Genomic DNA, 16,506 nt, shown 5'->3' with positions numbered 1-16,506 from the left:
TCCCAGGAATACAGTCATTTGAGGAACAGAATACTAAATAACTGAGAAAGGGGAGAATATGCTTGTAACAGGTCAGGAGGCCATTAATTGTACTGGAATCTCTGCTGTCTTTGGTCTCTTGGCTTTTCTCCTCAGCCCAGCCTGCTTTTCCAGTAATTTTCTCACTCGTGATGATTTTGATCAGGGGCTATCATTTGTGCTTATCATCACTAGCTGGTCAGCCTTGTCGGTACATATTTGATCCCTTCTTATGGACAGTTTAAAAATTTTCTTTTTCCCACAGAGGTCCTAGGTTCTATGCAGAACTGATGACATATCCAAACAGCTGCTTTAAGTGTTCTTGAATTTTTGGTAATGGTAGTTTCTAAAATATTATATTACAATAAGAATCTTATCTCCTCAGAGATGGAGAAAACCTTTAGATGGAAATATTACTTTATTTCACACACATTTTATCCAAGGCATAACTCTGGTCTAATCAATATATATTCTTAGATTGGAGATAATGGTATTAAAACTTAAGGGAAAAAAGATAGATATGAATTAGAAAATCTTATGAATATAAGTGATAGGAAATGTCACCATTTCCTGTGTTTTCAATGATGACCTATCCATGCATTATACAGAGTGACATAAGTTCTAGTTTTCTCTGGACAATGTCAATTTATGCCTATTTCCTGATATAATCAATAGCACCCCTCTTTAATCTCAATAGAGGACCTTATTTGGATAATAAATTATATGGAAACCATATAATAAATTATATTAACCAAAATTATATAAATGTGCAAGTGACTAAGGGGTCTCATATAGCGGTTGTCATAGATTCAACCCCCCCCCTCTTTTGCTGTGCAGAAGATTTTCAGTTTGATGTAATCTCATTTGTTGATTTGTGCTTTTGTTGCATGTGCTTTTTGTGTTATATCCAGAAAATCATTGCCAAGATCAGTGTCAAGGAGCTTCTTCCCTATGTTTTCTCCTAGGAGTTTTATGGTATCAGGTCTTAAACTTTAAGCCTTTTATCCAATGTTGAGTTAATTTTTGTGAGTGGTGTAAGATAAGTGTCTAATTTTATTTTTCTGCAAGTGTTTCTCTAGTGTTCCCATTACCACTTGCTGAAGAAACTATCCTTTCCTCATTGGGTTTTCTTGGCTTGCTTGTCAAATACTAGTTGACCATATATGTCAGGGGTTAATTTTGTGCTCTCTATTCTGTTCCATTGGTCTTTTTTTTATGCTAGTACCATACTATTTTAATTAATGTTTTTTTTCTATTTCTGTGAAAAATGACATTGAAATTTTGATAGGAATTATGTTGGCTCTATAGATGGCTTAGAGTAGTGGAACTTGCTAACAATTTTAATTCTTCTTATCCATGAACATAGGATGTCTTTCCATTTGTTTGTGTCTTCCTGAACTTTTTCCAACAAAGTCATAGAGTTTTTGTTGTACAAATCCTGCACTTCCTTAGTTAAATTTATTTATAAGTATGTTATTGTTTTTAGTGCCATTGTGAATAGGATTGTTAACTTCTTTTTCAGATGTTTCATTATAAGTGTATAGAAATGTAATTGATTTCTCTATGTTGACTTTATATTCTGCAACTTTGGTGAATTTGTTGATTGTTTGCAACAGTTTTTTGGTTGAATCTTTGGAACTTGCTTTAGACAAAATCATATCATCTGCAAATGAAGAAAATTTTACTTCTTCCCTTCTGATATGGGTGATTTTTAATCTTTGTCTTACCTAATTGCTCTAGCAAGGACTTCCAGTACTATATTGAATAGAAGTGGTGAGAGTGGGCATCCTTGTTTTGTCCCTGATCTTAGAGGAAAAACTTTCAATTATTCTTCATTAGGTATAATGTTAGCTGTGGGTTTGTGGTATGTGGCCTTTATTATGTTGAGGTTCATTCTTTCTATATCCAATATGTTGAGGGTTTTTGCTGTTTTACCATAAGAAGATGTTCTGTTAAATGCTTTTTTGCATCTATTGTGATAATCATGTCATTTTTATCTTTCATTCTATTAATGTGATGTCTTATGTATATTAATTTGTGTATGTTGAATCATCATTGTATCTCAGGCATAATTCCCGCTTGGTCATGGTGCATAATCCTTTTAATGTGTTCTTAATTCAGTTTGATAATACTTTGTAGAGAACTTTTGCATCTGTATTCCTCAGGGATATATTGGTCCATAGTTGTCATTTCTTGCAGTTTCCTTACATGGCTTTAATATTTTATCTGGCTTTAAAGTAACACTGGTTTCATAGAATGAATTTGTAATTATTCCCTCTCTTTAAATTTTGGGAAGAATTTGAGAAGAATTGTCATTAATTCCTTTTTAAATGTTTGTTGGAATTTTCCAGTGAAGCCATCTGGTCCTGGGGTTTTCTGGTCTTGGGGTGGTTTTTGATCACTGAGTAAATTTTCTGACTCATTATTTGTCTGTTCAAACTTTCTATTTCTTCCTGATTCAGTCTTGGTAGGTTGTGTTTTAAGGATTTTATCCATTTTTTCTAGGTTATCAAATTTGCTAGCATATAATTACTCATAGTATTCTCTCATGATTCAATATACTTCTGTAATATCAGTTATGATGATTTCTATTCTAATTTTTTCTGACTTTATTCTTAGTCTAATTAAAATTTTTTCAGTTTTACTTATCTTTGAAAATCCAGCTCTTAGTTTTACTTATACTTTCTATTGTTTTTCTGGTCTCTATTTCATTCATTTCCACTCTAATTTTTATTATTTCATTTTTTTTTCTGCTAACTTTGGGCTTAATTTTTTTCTTTTTCTAGTTCCTGAGGTATAAAGTTAGGTAGTTTATTTGAGGTCTTTCTAATTTCTTAATGTATGCATTTATCACTATAGGCTTTCCTTTAAAAACTGCTGTGACATCATCTTATTGTATTTGGTATGTTTTCATTTTCATTTGTTTTGGCATAATTCTTATTTCCCTTTTGACTTCTTATTTAACCCATTGGTTGTTTAGAAGTATTGCTTAGTTTCCATGCATTTGTACATTTTTGACATCATTCGTGTTGCTGATTTTTAGTTTCATACCATTATTGTCAAAAAAGATAGTTGGTACAACTTCGATCTTAAATTTGCTAAGATTTTTTTTGTGTCTTACTAAATAATCTATCCTTGAGAATGTTTCATGTATGTTCGAGCAGAATATGTAGTCTTCTACTGTTGAATGAAATGTTCTATATATATGTCCATAAATTCCATTTGGTTTACAGTATGTTTTAATTCTGTTTTCTTGTTGATTATCTGTCTGGATGATCTATCTGTTGCTAAAAGTGGGGTATTAAAGCCCTCTACTAATATTGTATCATTTTCCATTACTCCCTTCAGATTTGTTGGTATTTGCTTAATGTATTTACATGCTCTGATATTGGTTATGTGTATATTTACAGTCATTATATCTTTTTGATGTACTGACACCTTCATCAATATATTATGACCTTCTTTGTCTCTTGTTGCCATTTTTGGCTTCAAGTCTATTTGTCTGATATAAAGGATGGCTACCCTCATTCTTTTTTTAGTCTGCACTTAATGGGATATCTTCTCCCATCTTTTTATTTTGATCTTATGTGTGTCTTTGGAGCTGAAATTAGTCTCTTGAAGGCAACATATACTTGGGTGGTGGTGGTGTTATTTTGATTCATCCAGCACTCTGTGCCTTTTGACTAGTGAATTTAATCTATTTACATTAAGAGTATTTATTGATAAGTAAAGACTTACTACTGCCATCTTATTAATTCCTTTCTAGTTCTTTTGTGCTTCTGTGTTGCTTTTTCCCTCTGTTTATGCTTACCTTTTTTTTTTTTTTTTTTGTGGTACGCGGGCCTCTCACTGTTATGTTCTCTCCCGTTGTGGAGCACAGGATCCGGACACACAGGCTTAGTGGGCATGGCTCACAGGCCTAGCCACTCTGTGGCATGTGGGATCTTCCCAGACTGGGGCATGAACCCATGTCCCCTGCATCGGCAGGTGGACTCTCAACCACAGCGCCACCAGGGAAGCCCTATGCTTACCTTTTTAAGTTGGCTAGATATTTACTTTGTGGTTACCATGGGGCTTACATAAAGCATCTCACAGATAAAACAGTCTGTTTTGTGGTGATAACAACTTATCTTTGTTTTCCTATGAGGCTCCACCCTTTACTCCTCCCCTTTTAAAATTTTGACCACAATTTACATGTTTTTATGCTGTGTATCCTTTAACAAATTATAGTAGCTAAATCATTCTAAATACTCTCTTTTTGTTAACCTTCATACTATAGTTAAGTCGTTAACATACCATTGTAATACAGAGTTACAGTTTTCTAATTCTGAATATCTATTCTTTACCATTGTCAGTGTGTTGTGTACTTTCATATGTTTGCATGTCACTGATTAGCATCTTTTTATTTCAGTTGAACTCCTTTAAGTATTTCTTGCAAGGCAGGTCTAGTGATGGTGAACTTCCTCAGCTTTTGTTTGGCAGGAAAAGGCTTTATTTCTCCTTTCTATCTGAATGATAACTTTGCCTGATAAATTATTCTTGGCTGGCATTTTTATCTTTTAATACTTTGAATATGTCATTCTACCCTCCCCTGACCAGTAAAGTTTCTGCTGAGAAATCTGCTGGTAGCTTAATGGGGTACCCTTGTTGGTTATTTTCTTTTTTTCCTGGACTGCCTTTAAGTTTCTTTATTTATTGTTGATTCTTGACAGTTCTTTTATAATGTGTCGTGAAGAAGGTATTTTTGCTTTGAGATCCTAGGACCTCATAGACTTTTATGTGCAAGTTCTTCCCCAGATTTGGAAAGTTCTCAGCTACTATTTCTTTAAATAAACTATCTACTCCCTTCTCCCTCTCCTCCTTTGGAATTCCCTTTATTCTAATATTTGCTTTTCTGAATAGCACTCATGGTTTTTTTTTACTTTTTTAAAAAACTTATTTCCTTTCTTCTAACTGTTTTCCTGTATTCCTATTCTTGAAGTCATTTATTCATTCTTCTATCTGGTTTACCCTGCTACAGGTGCTCTCTACTGCATTCTTCATCTCATTCATTAAATTTTTCAACTCCAAAACTTGTTTGGTTCTTTTTTTATAATTTTTATCTCTTTGATAAATAACTCCTTCTGTCCACTAGTTTTATTCTGGATTTTATTGAATTGTCTTTCTGAGATTTCTTATAGCTTGGTGTTTCTTCATGACAGTGATTTTGAATTCTTTATCAGTCAGATTGCAATATTCTATGACTTTGTTTTTGATTGTTGGAGAATTATCTATTCTGCAATATCATATTTCCTTGACTTTTCATATTTTGAGGTGTGTACTTCTGCTTTCACATTTCAAGTAGCAGATACTTCCTTAACTAAGCTTTTAAGTTTTCTTTGGTTCTTATAATTCATTAGGATGACTATTAGAAACGCTTTTTTGTATTCCAGAAGGTGGTGATATATAACTTTCAAATATAAACAGAGGCGATTCAGGTAAGAGAAACCAAAAACTTGTGTGAAAACACCACCAACCAGAAAACCAAAAAAGGGAATCTAACTCCTTACCTGTCATTTAATATCAGATACACATGCAGAGGAACAAATACACAAACACATAAAGAACCATAGTATACTACAAAAGGATAATGACAGTTCTTCAGAAACCAAACTTAAAGTCATGGGATATTGCAATCTAACGGATAGAGAATTCAAACTAGCTGCCATGAAACAACTCATTGAGATTAAAAAAAAAAAAAAAAAACTCAGAAAAGGCAGTTTATTGAGCCCAGGAATAAAATTAATAAACGTAAGGAATACTTTACCAAAGATATTGAAACTCTAATAAAGAACCAAACAAAATTTTTTGAGCTGAAGAGAACAATAAATAACATGAACATGTATGTTAGAAAGCATGGGAAATAGAGCATACCATATGGAAGAAGGAATTAATGAGCTCAAAGACAGAAATCTAGAAATGATAAAATTAGAAGAGGAAAAAGAAATAAGATGTAAAAAAAAGTGAGGAAATTATATGAGTTATCTGACTCTTTTAAGAAGGGTAATGTTAGTAAAATGGGTATCCTAGAAGAAGGAAAGAGGGAAAGGGAGCAGGGAAATTATTTAAAGAAATAATAACTGAGAACTTCCAAACTCAGGAAAGTAACTAGATATATAATTCCATGAAGTTAAGAGAATACCTAATTACCTTAATTTTAAAAGTCCTTCTCTAAGATACATGATATTAAAATTGTCAAAAGGCAATGACAAACAATTTTAAAGGCAACCAGAGAAAAAAAGGATGGTAACCTACAAAGAAACCCCCATTAGTCTATAAGCATATTTCTCAGCAGAAATCATACAGGCCAGGAAGGACTGGAATGATATTCTAAAAATACAGAAAGATAAAAACTGTACACTGTCACCCAAGAATACTCTATTTAGGAAAGTTATTATTCAGATCTAAAGGAGAAATAAAGATTTTCCCAGACAAACAAAAGCTGAGGGAGTTCATCAACATTAGGGCTGATTTACAAGAGATTTGAAAGGAACCCTTCTACCAGAAACAAAATGGCCAAAATACACAAAACTTTGAGCAAGGTCAAAAACAGACAGAACCAGAAAATTGGAGCTCTATCAGAATAAGTTTTTTAAACACTTTTATAAAGGTTAAAGGTAGGAAAAAGAAAGCAGAAAAATAACTATAGCTATCTCAGTTTGGTAAGAAATTCACAGCATAAAGAGAGATAATGTAAGACAACAAAAACTTAAAAGGGGAAGAGGAAAAGGGCAGAATTTGTATAGGTAAATGAGGATAAGATTCTATCAGCAGAAAGAGGACTACTTTATCTATGAGACATTTTATACAAACTCCAGGGTAACCACAAAACATAAACATAGAGCAGAGACAGGAAACATAAAAAAGAGGATACTGAGAAAAATATCATAGAAAAACCACCAAACCAAAATGGCAGACAGAAACACAAGGAAAAAAACCAGTGGAGATATAGAAAACATAAGATAAAATGGCAGTACGAAGTCCTCATCTATCAATAATCACCCTAAATGTTAATGGATTAAGTTCACCAATCAAAAGACCCAGAGTAGCTGGATGGATTAAAAAACAAAACCCAACTATATACTGCCTCCAGGTGACATACCTTAGCTCAAAACACAACTGTAGGCTAAAAGTGAAGGGATGGTTGATGACACTACAGCAAATAGCAATCAGAAGAAAGTGGGTGTAGCCATACTCATATCAGACAAAATACACTTCAAGCTTACACAGGTAAAAAGAGACAAAAATGGACAGTATACAATAATAAACAGGACAGTTAATTCATCAAGAAGACATAACCATGACTAATTTATATGCCTAAAATAGGAGCAACAAAATATATAAAATAATTAACAACAGATCTAAAGGGAGAAATTGAAAGCAAAACAATAATAGCAGGAGACTTTAACACCCCACTTACATCAATGGATATATTATCTAGAGTCAACAAGAAAAACAAGTCTTAAATGAAACATTAGACCAGATGGATTTGATAGATTTGTACTGAACACTCCATTCAAATGCAGCAGAACACACTTTCTTCTCAAGTACACATGGAATGTTCTCAGAGACCGTAGGTTGGGCCACAAAACAAGTCTCAGTAAATTTACAAAGATTGAAATCATATCAAGCATTTTCTCTGATCACAATGGAATGAAACTAGAAATCAACTACAAGATGAGAGTGAGAGAACTCCCAAATATGTGGACACTGAACAATATGCAACGGAACAACTATTGAGTCAATGAAGAAATCAAAGGAGAAATCACTAATTACCTGAAGAAAAATGAAAATAAAAATATGATACAACAAAATCTATGGGATATAACAAAAGCGGTAATAAGAACAGAAGTTTATAGCAATATAGGCTTACCTAAGTAAACAAGAAAAATCTCAAACAATCTAAAGTTACACCTAAAGGAACTAGAAAAAGAACAACAAAAAATAGTCCAAAATTAGTAGAAGGAAGAAAATAATAGAGATCAGAGCAGAAATAAATAACATAGAGGCTAAAAGGACAGTAGAAAAGATCAGTGAAATTCAGAGCTGGTTCTTTGAAAAGGTAAACAAGATTGGCAAACTATTAACTACACTAAGAGAAGGACCTGAAAAATAAAATCAGAAACAAAAGAGGAAAGATAACAACCACAGAAATACAAAAGATTGTAAGAGAATATTATGAACAACTATACACCAACAAATTGGACAATGTAGAATAAATGGACAATTCTTAGAATCATTGAACCATCCAAGACTGAATCAGGATGAAATAGAAAATCTAAATTGACTGTTCATTAGTACAGAGATTGAGTCAGTAATCAAAAAGCTCTTCCAGAACAAAAGTCCAGTACTAGACGGCTTCACAGGCAAATTCTATCAAACATTCAAAGATGATTTAATACTTACACTTCTCAGACTCTCCCAAAAAATTGAAGAGAAGGGAATACTTCCAAACTCATTTTATGAGGCCCACATCACCTGGATATCAATATGATGCAAAGACAACACACAAAAAAGAAAACTATAGGCCAATACCTGATGAAAATAGATGTAAAAATCCTCAACAAAATATTAGCAAACTGAATTCAACAATACATCTAAAAGATACACCATGATCAAGTGGGATTAATTCCCAGGCCTGTAAAGATGGTTCAACATCCACAAATCAATCAACATGATATACCATATTATTAAAATAAAGGATAAAAACCATATGATCATTTCAGCAGATGCAGAAAAAGCATTTGATAAGACTCAACACCCTTTTATGATAAAAGCTCTCAAAAAAGCATGTATAGAAGAGATATGCCTTAACATAATAAAAGCTGTATGACAAGCTTACAGCTAACATCATAGTCAATGGTGAGCAATAGAAAGATATCCCTCTAAAATCAGGAACAAGACAGAGATGCCCACTTTGATTTAACATAGTATTAGAAGTCCTAGCCACAGCAATCAGACAAGAGAAAGAAATAAAAGGCATCCAAATTGGAAGGGAAGAAGTACAAATGTCACTATTTGCAGATGACATAATACTATACATAGAAAACCCTAGAGTCTCCATCTAAAAGCTTTTAGAAATAATAAATGAATGCAGTAAATTTGCAGGCTATAAAATCAATATACAAAAATTTGTTTGTTTATATATGCTAGCAATAAACTATCAGAAAAAAAGAAATTAAGAAAACAATCCCATTAACCATTGCAAAAACAAGAATAAAATACCTAGGAATAAATTTAACCAAGAAGGTGGGAGACCTGTACACTGAAAACCATAAGATACTCTTGAAGGAAATTGAAGAAGATACAAATAAAAGGATATTCTGTGCTCATGAGTTGAAAGAATTAACAGTTAAAATGTCATTATTACCTAATGACATTCTACAGATTCAATGCAATCCTATCATGCCCTCAAGAACATTTTTCACAGAAATAGAACAAAAAATTCTAAAATTTATATGGAACCACTAAAGACCTCCAAGGGCCAAAGCAATCCTGAGAAAAAAGAACAAAGCTGGAGGTATGACACTCCCTGATTTTGAACTATACCTACAAAACCATAATAACCAAAACAGCTTGTAACTAGAAGAAAAACAGATACATAGATCAATGGAACAGAACTGAGAGCTCAGAATAAACCTACACATATATGACAATTAATTTATGACAAAGGAGAAAAGAACATACAATGGAGATAAGATAGTCTCTTCAATAAATAGTGCTGGGAAAACTGGACAGTCACATGCAAAACAAGAAACTAGACCACTGTCTCACACCATACACAAAGATGAACTCAAACTGGATTAAAGACTTGCTTGTAAGACCTGAAATCATAAAATTGCTAGAAGAAAACGTGGGCAGTATGCTCTTTCACCCCAGTCTTAGCAATATCTTTATAGATATGTCTCCTCAGGCAGAGGAAACAAAAGCAAAAATAAACAAATGGAATTACATCAAACTAAATTCTTCTACCCAGCAAAGGAAACATCAATAAAATGAAAAGATAACCTACTGAATGGGAGAAGATACTTGATATCTTATCCAATAAGGGATTAATATCCAAAATATATATAGAACTCACACAACTCAAAAACAACAAAAAATCAACCTGATTAAAAAATGGGAATAGGAGCTGAATAAGCATTTTTTCCAAAGAAGAAATATAGATGGCCAATAGGTACATGCAAAGATGTTCAGCATCACTAGTTATTAGGGAAATACAAATCAAAACCACAATATCACCTCCTACCTGTTAGAGTGGTATTATCAAAAACGCAAGAACAAATGTTGGTAAGGATGTGGAGGAAAGGAACACTTATACACTGTTTCTGGGAATGTAAATTGGTGCAGCCACTGTGGAAGACAGTATAAAGATTCCTCAAAAAATTATGAGTAGAACTACCATATGATCCAACTATTCCACTTCTGGGTATTTATCCAAAGAATATGAAAACACTAATCTGAAAAGATATTCACACCCCCATGTTCATTACAGCATTAATTATATAATGGAATGCTTCTCAGTCATGAAAAAGATGAAACCTTCCCATATGCAACAACATGGGTGAACCTTGATGGCATTAGGCTAAGTGATATAGACAGAGAAAGACAGATACTATATGAATTCCCTCATATGTGGAATATTAAAAAACTATTAAAAAAATTAACAAACCAGACACACACTTAGATATAGAGAACAGATTAATGGTTACCAGAGGAGAAGAGGCAAGGGGGAAGGTGAAATGGGTAAAGGGATAGACTGTATGGTGATGGCACTTTGTAAGGTATACAAAAGTACAAATAAAATGAAACATATGTTATAAATCAATGTTACTCAATTAAAATAAATTAAATTTTTAAAAAGCAAGGAACAAGGACCCAGTAGAGAGGAAAAAGTTAAACATAGTGAAGAGAGAAAAAGAGCCATGGTGAAAAATGGGCACCAAATGAGTAGAAGCAGAAGTGGAACTGTTGAAGTTAAAATTCACTTTATAATACCCAACTTTATAAACATATGTGTATCTTAAAGAGCACATTAGGATCTCAAGTGTCATGCAAATAAAACACCAGCATTTATTAAAAATACTAAAAGTTACATTTATTACCCACTTATCAAGTATACATATAAATTATACATATAAATTATATGTAAACCGCTATTATTAGCAGTTTACATATAATTTATATACAATTATGTTGTTTAATCCACACTCAACTAATGTGGCAAGCATATGATAAACTATGGTCCACAGGGATTAATTATTTGTCAATAATTATACAGCCAGAATTTGAATTCAGAGACAAAGTTCCAGCACCTGCACCCCAAACTGCTCCCTCTCTCCAGTCTCTCACAAAGGCAAGAGCTTGTGCAGAGACCAAGGCACAAGGAAACATACTGTGAAACTTACCAACTGCTTGATGTGAACTGGATCATGGAAAAAGAAATGAGAAATTGCCTAGAGGTGAGAGAGTGTTCAGGAGATTAATCGTTAAATAAGGAAAGAGACAGTATTTTTAAATTTCTGATTGTGTGCCCCATATAATAGACTCCATATAGAGTGCATTAATTTTCATGTTCATAAATGTGAGGTAGTTGCTATAACTCTTATTTTAAGAATAGAAAATTGAGACTAATAAAAGAGAAACAACTTGCCCAAGTTCCCAAATTTATATACCAGAGTTGAGATTTGAACCCAGGCCTCTCTGATTTTAGTAATTACACCTTTTCCCTTTTCTTCATTTATATGATTCTGTCATGTATTTTGGTATATGCATAAGTCTAAATGGTACTGAACAATAGCAACATACCCAGACTAACTCTTAAAATAACAATTTACCATTATTCTATCAATGGTCCCAAAAGCTTTTTTCTAATTTTTATGTAATTCCATAATAATTCTCAATTTTGAATTCTTTTGTGAAATGTTTTAGTTCCTGACATATTGCATGTGTTTACTGTCTAAAATCACAAGCCAGATTTTGTTGATTATATTTCATGGATTCACTTTTGGACAATCTGGTTCCTGGAGTTACATAGCTACCTTACTGCCACTTACACTGAATAAGTGCCCTGTAATATACGTGATAGCTAAATTCTCAATGATTATTAGTATGTACAACTATAATGAAACCAAATTTTTCTTCCAAGAAGTCTCTGCTCAATTTCATTCAAGTTGAAATGGAAAGTATAAATCATTCTGTGTTGTCACTCTTGTCACTTGACCCTCATTTTTTGATAAACTCTGTAAATGTAAGTTTTTCAGAATATTTTGTGTTTACTGCAATTTTCTAATCTACAGTGGAAATAGCCCAGCAAATGACAAATTGGTTAAACTTCTACATTTTCTGAAAGACAGCTGAATTGGTATTTTTTCTTTTTCCTGACACTTGGATATAAGACTATCTTTTATATATATTAAATAAAAGCAACAGTTCCAAAACAATATGTCAACATGTTCTAAAAAATATGTGGAACAGTTGATAAGTGGGTTGGCCTGGCTGAGGTTTAGAAACCATTGTAGTAAACATGAAAAAGCAGAGTTTTGATATATTACAAATTTAATTTTTGCAACATCTGTGAATAATATAACACATTTATTTTGAGCTATAAATTACACACATTTATTTTGAGCTTGACACATGTTAATAATGCTTTACAATTCACACTACCATATTAGAATTCCAAATTGAAAATCTTGGTAATAGAAAGTCTTAATTACTGGACTACTTAAAAATTGTAATGGCCCAATACTAAGCTTAAAATAAATACATAAAAATGGTCACCTTTGTAACATATACTAGGGTGCAGGATTTCATAAACAAGATAGAGATAGACATCTCATTTCATGAACGTTTTCACTTGTTGGATACCCTCCAAAATATTGTTTATTTTTTCTATTATATATATACTGGGATAAAAGTTTAATTCTAGTTGTAACATTTAGAAAATTGAGTTTAAGTCATCATAAACTAGAAATGTAAGTATTTGTCTCCCAGAGAACACTATAAAACTATATTAGAGTAGCATTAAACAAAATAAATTTTTGTTTTTGTTAGTTTTTGGGAATATGACCTCTATTTTTGTATTTAATACAATGGGCATTTCCTTCTAGCAGTGACTGACAAACATGGAAGGTTGAACATACCTTCTGATAGTGTTATCTAACTAAGTAGAATATTATTTAATAGACTGAGTAAAATTTTTAAAGTGTTGCATAGGATATTGGAAGATAGTGTAACATACTGATATGCCCAGTTCCAGCAATATTTTGAAAGCATCCACCTAACATCAGTAGAAAAAAATGGAGGACTTGGAAACAGATCATCATAATTAATGAAATGTAATTATGATTTTGAGCTTATTGTTAGTTGAAAATAGGCCTAAAATAAGGAATATGACTAGCGGAAACGACAGGGAAGATTTCTAAAATAATGTATCAAGTGGCATTAGAGATAAATATTAATTAATATCTACTGCTACAGAATAGAGAATGATTAAAGAGAGTTATGGAAATAAGGTCACAAAGAGGAAGTGAATTTTTTACCAAATTCTTGAAGGAGGTTATGGATCTGCATTGAAGGATTTTATAGAGAATCCTTTTCAAATGATATATACCATATCACCAAATTATGACCTGGCAAACATTATGACCAGATGGACAGGTTTAGCAGGTATGTAAGAGCCAGAATGAGAGCTTAGAAGAGCAATGAATGGAGATGTGGTTATGTAAATGGATCCCTCACTTGACTTCATGCTTGGAATAATAATAAGAACAACCATAATTTTGAAGAACAGTGATTTGGTATATAAAAATTAATAATTTCCAGTACTCGAGAACTGATCAAATTATATCTATTAGTTTTTATATTTAATAATAAAGTAGTTCTTGCCAGTCCACTATGAATACCTGGGAAGATTCTGTTTCCCCAGTCAAAATTACCTTTTACCATTAAATACAGGATAATAATATCTTCTAAAAGATTGGTAGCACCCTTGAATGACAATTTCCTCAGAATATAAGAGCCAACTTGTCTGTAGTCTGTTGGCAGACACATCTATCATTTTTCTGTTGTGCGGCCTAATATGTACAGAACAATAGATTATCCAAAGTACATTTCGATTATCCATAAAACCTAGAACAATACAGCTTTTATTACAGGAAATAATTCTCTCATCAACAATGAAATATATTAATCATTTGGACAGAAAACTGGTTTCACTTTTACTTTTTTTATGCTATTTTTCGTCTGGAGAGGTTTATTTCATCAACAGGTGAAATATGTTTGTTATCAGGAAGAAAAGTTTTATTTTTGCTTTATAAAATATCCCTGAAAAACTTTGGTAAAACATAAAAATTTATCTCTTTGACATAAAGGATATATGATGATCTTTTTTTTAATATGTTGACATTTTCCAATTATTTTTAAGGCAGAGTGGCTAAAACTGGCAAATTTAATAGTTGTATATCAGATTGTAAGTTTGGCCAAATCTGGATAAAAACACGTTTTTTTAAACCTGTTTATTTCAAAACCAGTTGTTCAAAGAAATATGAAAGAAAGAATCACATATATAGCAAAAGCGTCTACAAATGATTATTTAGGAAAAGATGAATGTGTTGTAGCAAAATTAATGTTTTTAAATAAAGCATTGATTAGATTGTATCTGCATGTCTGCTGTTCAGTTGTCACTTTTGATTTGAAAATATATATTCTTAGGCAAAGCATCCCAGGCCAATTACTATTCTTTTGACACAAAATGAAGATAGACTTTGTAATTTCTATTCCAGTTGTGTAAACTTTTTCAATCCTCTACTTGTTTATTAAACTTGAGGTTAATTCTCCATGTAGACTGCTATCTTCTCTTGTCAATTGTGACCATTTCTTGCTTACTAAAGTAGATAACTCTTATCTTTCTCAAGCCCATTTATTTTATCTTTATTAGTATACAGCCAGGCTCTCAGGCTTTCTTGCTTACTTTATTACAGTTTTCTTATTACTGGGTTTTTCTCACACTAGTGATGGATTGCCACTGGCCTTTTGTCTTTCAATTCTCTGTTATAATAAAAAGAAAATACCTCTAAAAGAGTCACATTGAAGAGTGTACAGTAAGATTGACAGTTTATAATCTTGCACCTTTATTTCTGAGTAAAATAATACCACATAGTTTCATGTTTTGTAAAGTAAATTGGTGCAAATGGACTTCAAAAATCGTCAAATAAATTATAAAGACAAAAGACAATTATTTAACATGGTTTAAAATAAAGAGTTATTTTAAAAATTGTCACCAGTTTATATACTGATACAGTTTCTTGTGATATTTATGATGAACTAAGAAACTATTCTTCATCTTACCATCATTTTAATTTTCCTCTTACTCATATTCCTTTCTAAAATGTAAAAATGTGAAATTATTAGTTAATTGAAAGTAAGAAGTTCAAATGCTAGAGTAACACTTTCTATGAGGTAGACAGGAAATAAATGAGATGAGGCCAAGGACTGGAGAATTAATGATAGCTTATCTTTAACCCTAAATGTGATCAATGCTCTGTATCTGAGGAGGCTAGTTCTTCCAATGTTTCTAATAAAGTTGTCTGACACTTCCACAAGTTACTACCCTCAGAGTCTACAGATATTTTCACAACAGATATAGTAAAAATGCTATTCATCACATACTACTAATGAAACATTTACTAAAAATGTTCTGAAAACATTTACTATATACAAGAACATGTGAAGGTATAAGCATATATACTATACACAGAAATGAGTGTGTGTGTATATATTTTCATTAGTTTTCTATTACTGCCATTTAAAAATTACCACAAACTTAACCACATAAAACTGCACAAATTTATTACCTCACATTTCTACAAATCTTATATAATTTTCAAAAGTCTAAAATCTAGGTGTTGGCTGGGCTTCATTCCTGTCTGGAGTCTCTAGGGGAGAATCTGTTTCCTTGAAGTTCAAGTTGTTTGCAGAAGTCAATGCTATGTGGTCTTAGGACTGAGGTCCTATTTCCTTCCTGGCTGTCAGTGTGAGGCCTGTGCTCAGCTTTCGAGACCACTCACATTCCTTGGTTCTTGATTTCTTTCCTCCATCTTCAACATGAGAAGTGGTTCTAGTTCCTCTCCCACTTTGTTTCCTGCTACTTGTTCTATATTCACATATTTTCTGACTTCTGTTCTTCCATTTCTTAGAGGCCAAGTGGATATATCGAGTTTACCTGATAATCCAGGATAATCTATTTAAAATTAAAATCATAATTATATCTGCAAAGTCCCTTTTGCCATGTAAGGTAACATATTCACTGACTCCAGGGGTTAGGGTGTACCACCATTTTGTGGAATCATTATCCTGCTTATTGCAGTCAACCCTCTGGCCCCCAAATATTCATATTTACGGCACATGAAAAATATATTCACCCCAACCCAGAGGCCCCAAAAGTCT

This window comes from Mesoplodon densirostris, chromosome 4, assembly GCF_025265405.1.
Source record: "Mesoplodon densirostris isolate mMesDen1 chromosome 4, mMesDen1 primary haplotype, whole genome shotgun sequence".
In the NCBI taxonomy this organism is placed as follows: Eukaryota; Metazoa; Chordata; class Mammalia; order Artiodactyla; family Ziphiidae; genus Mesoplodon; species Mesoplodon densirostris.
The sequence above is the reverse complement of the archived record's forward strand: the minus strand, read 5'-3'. Positions refer to the sequence as shown.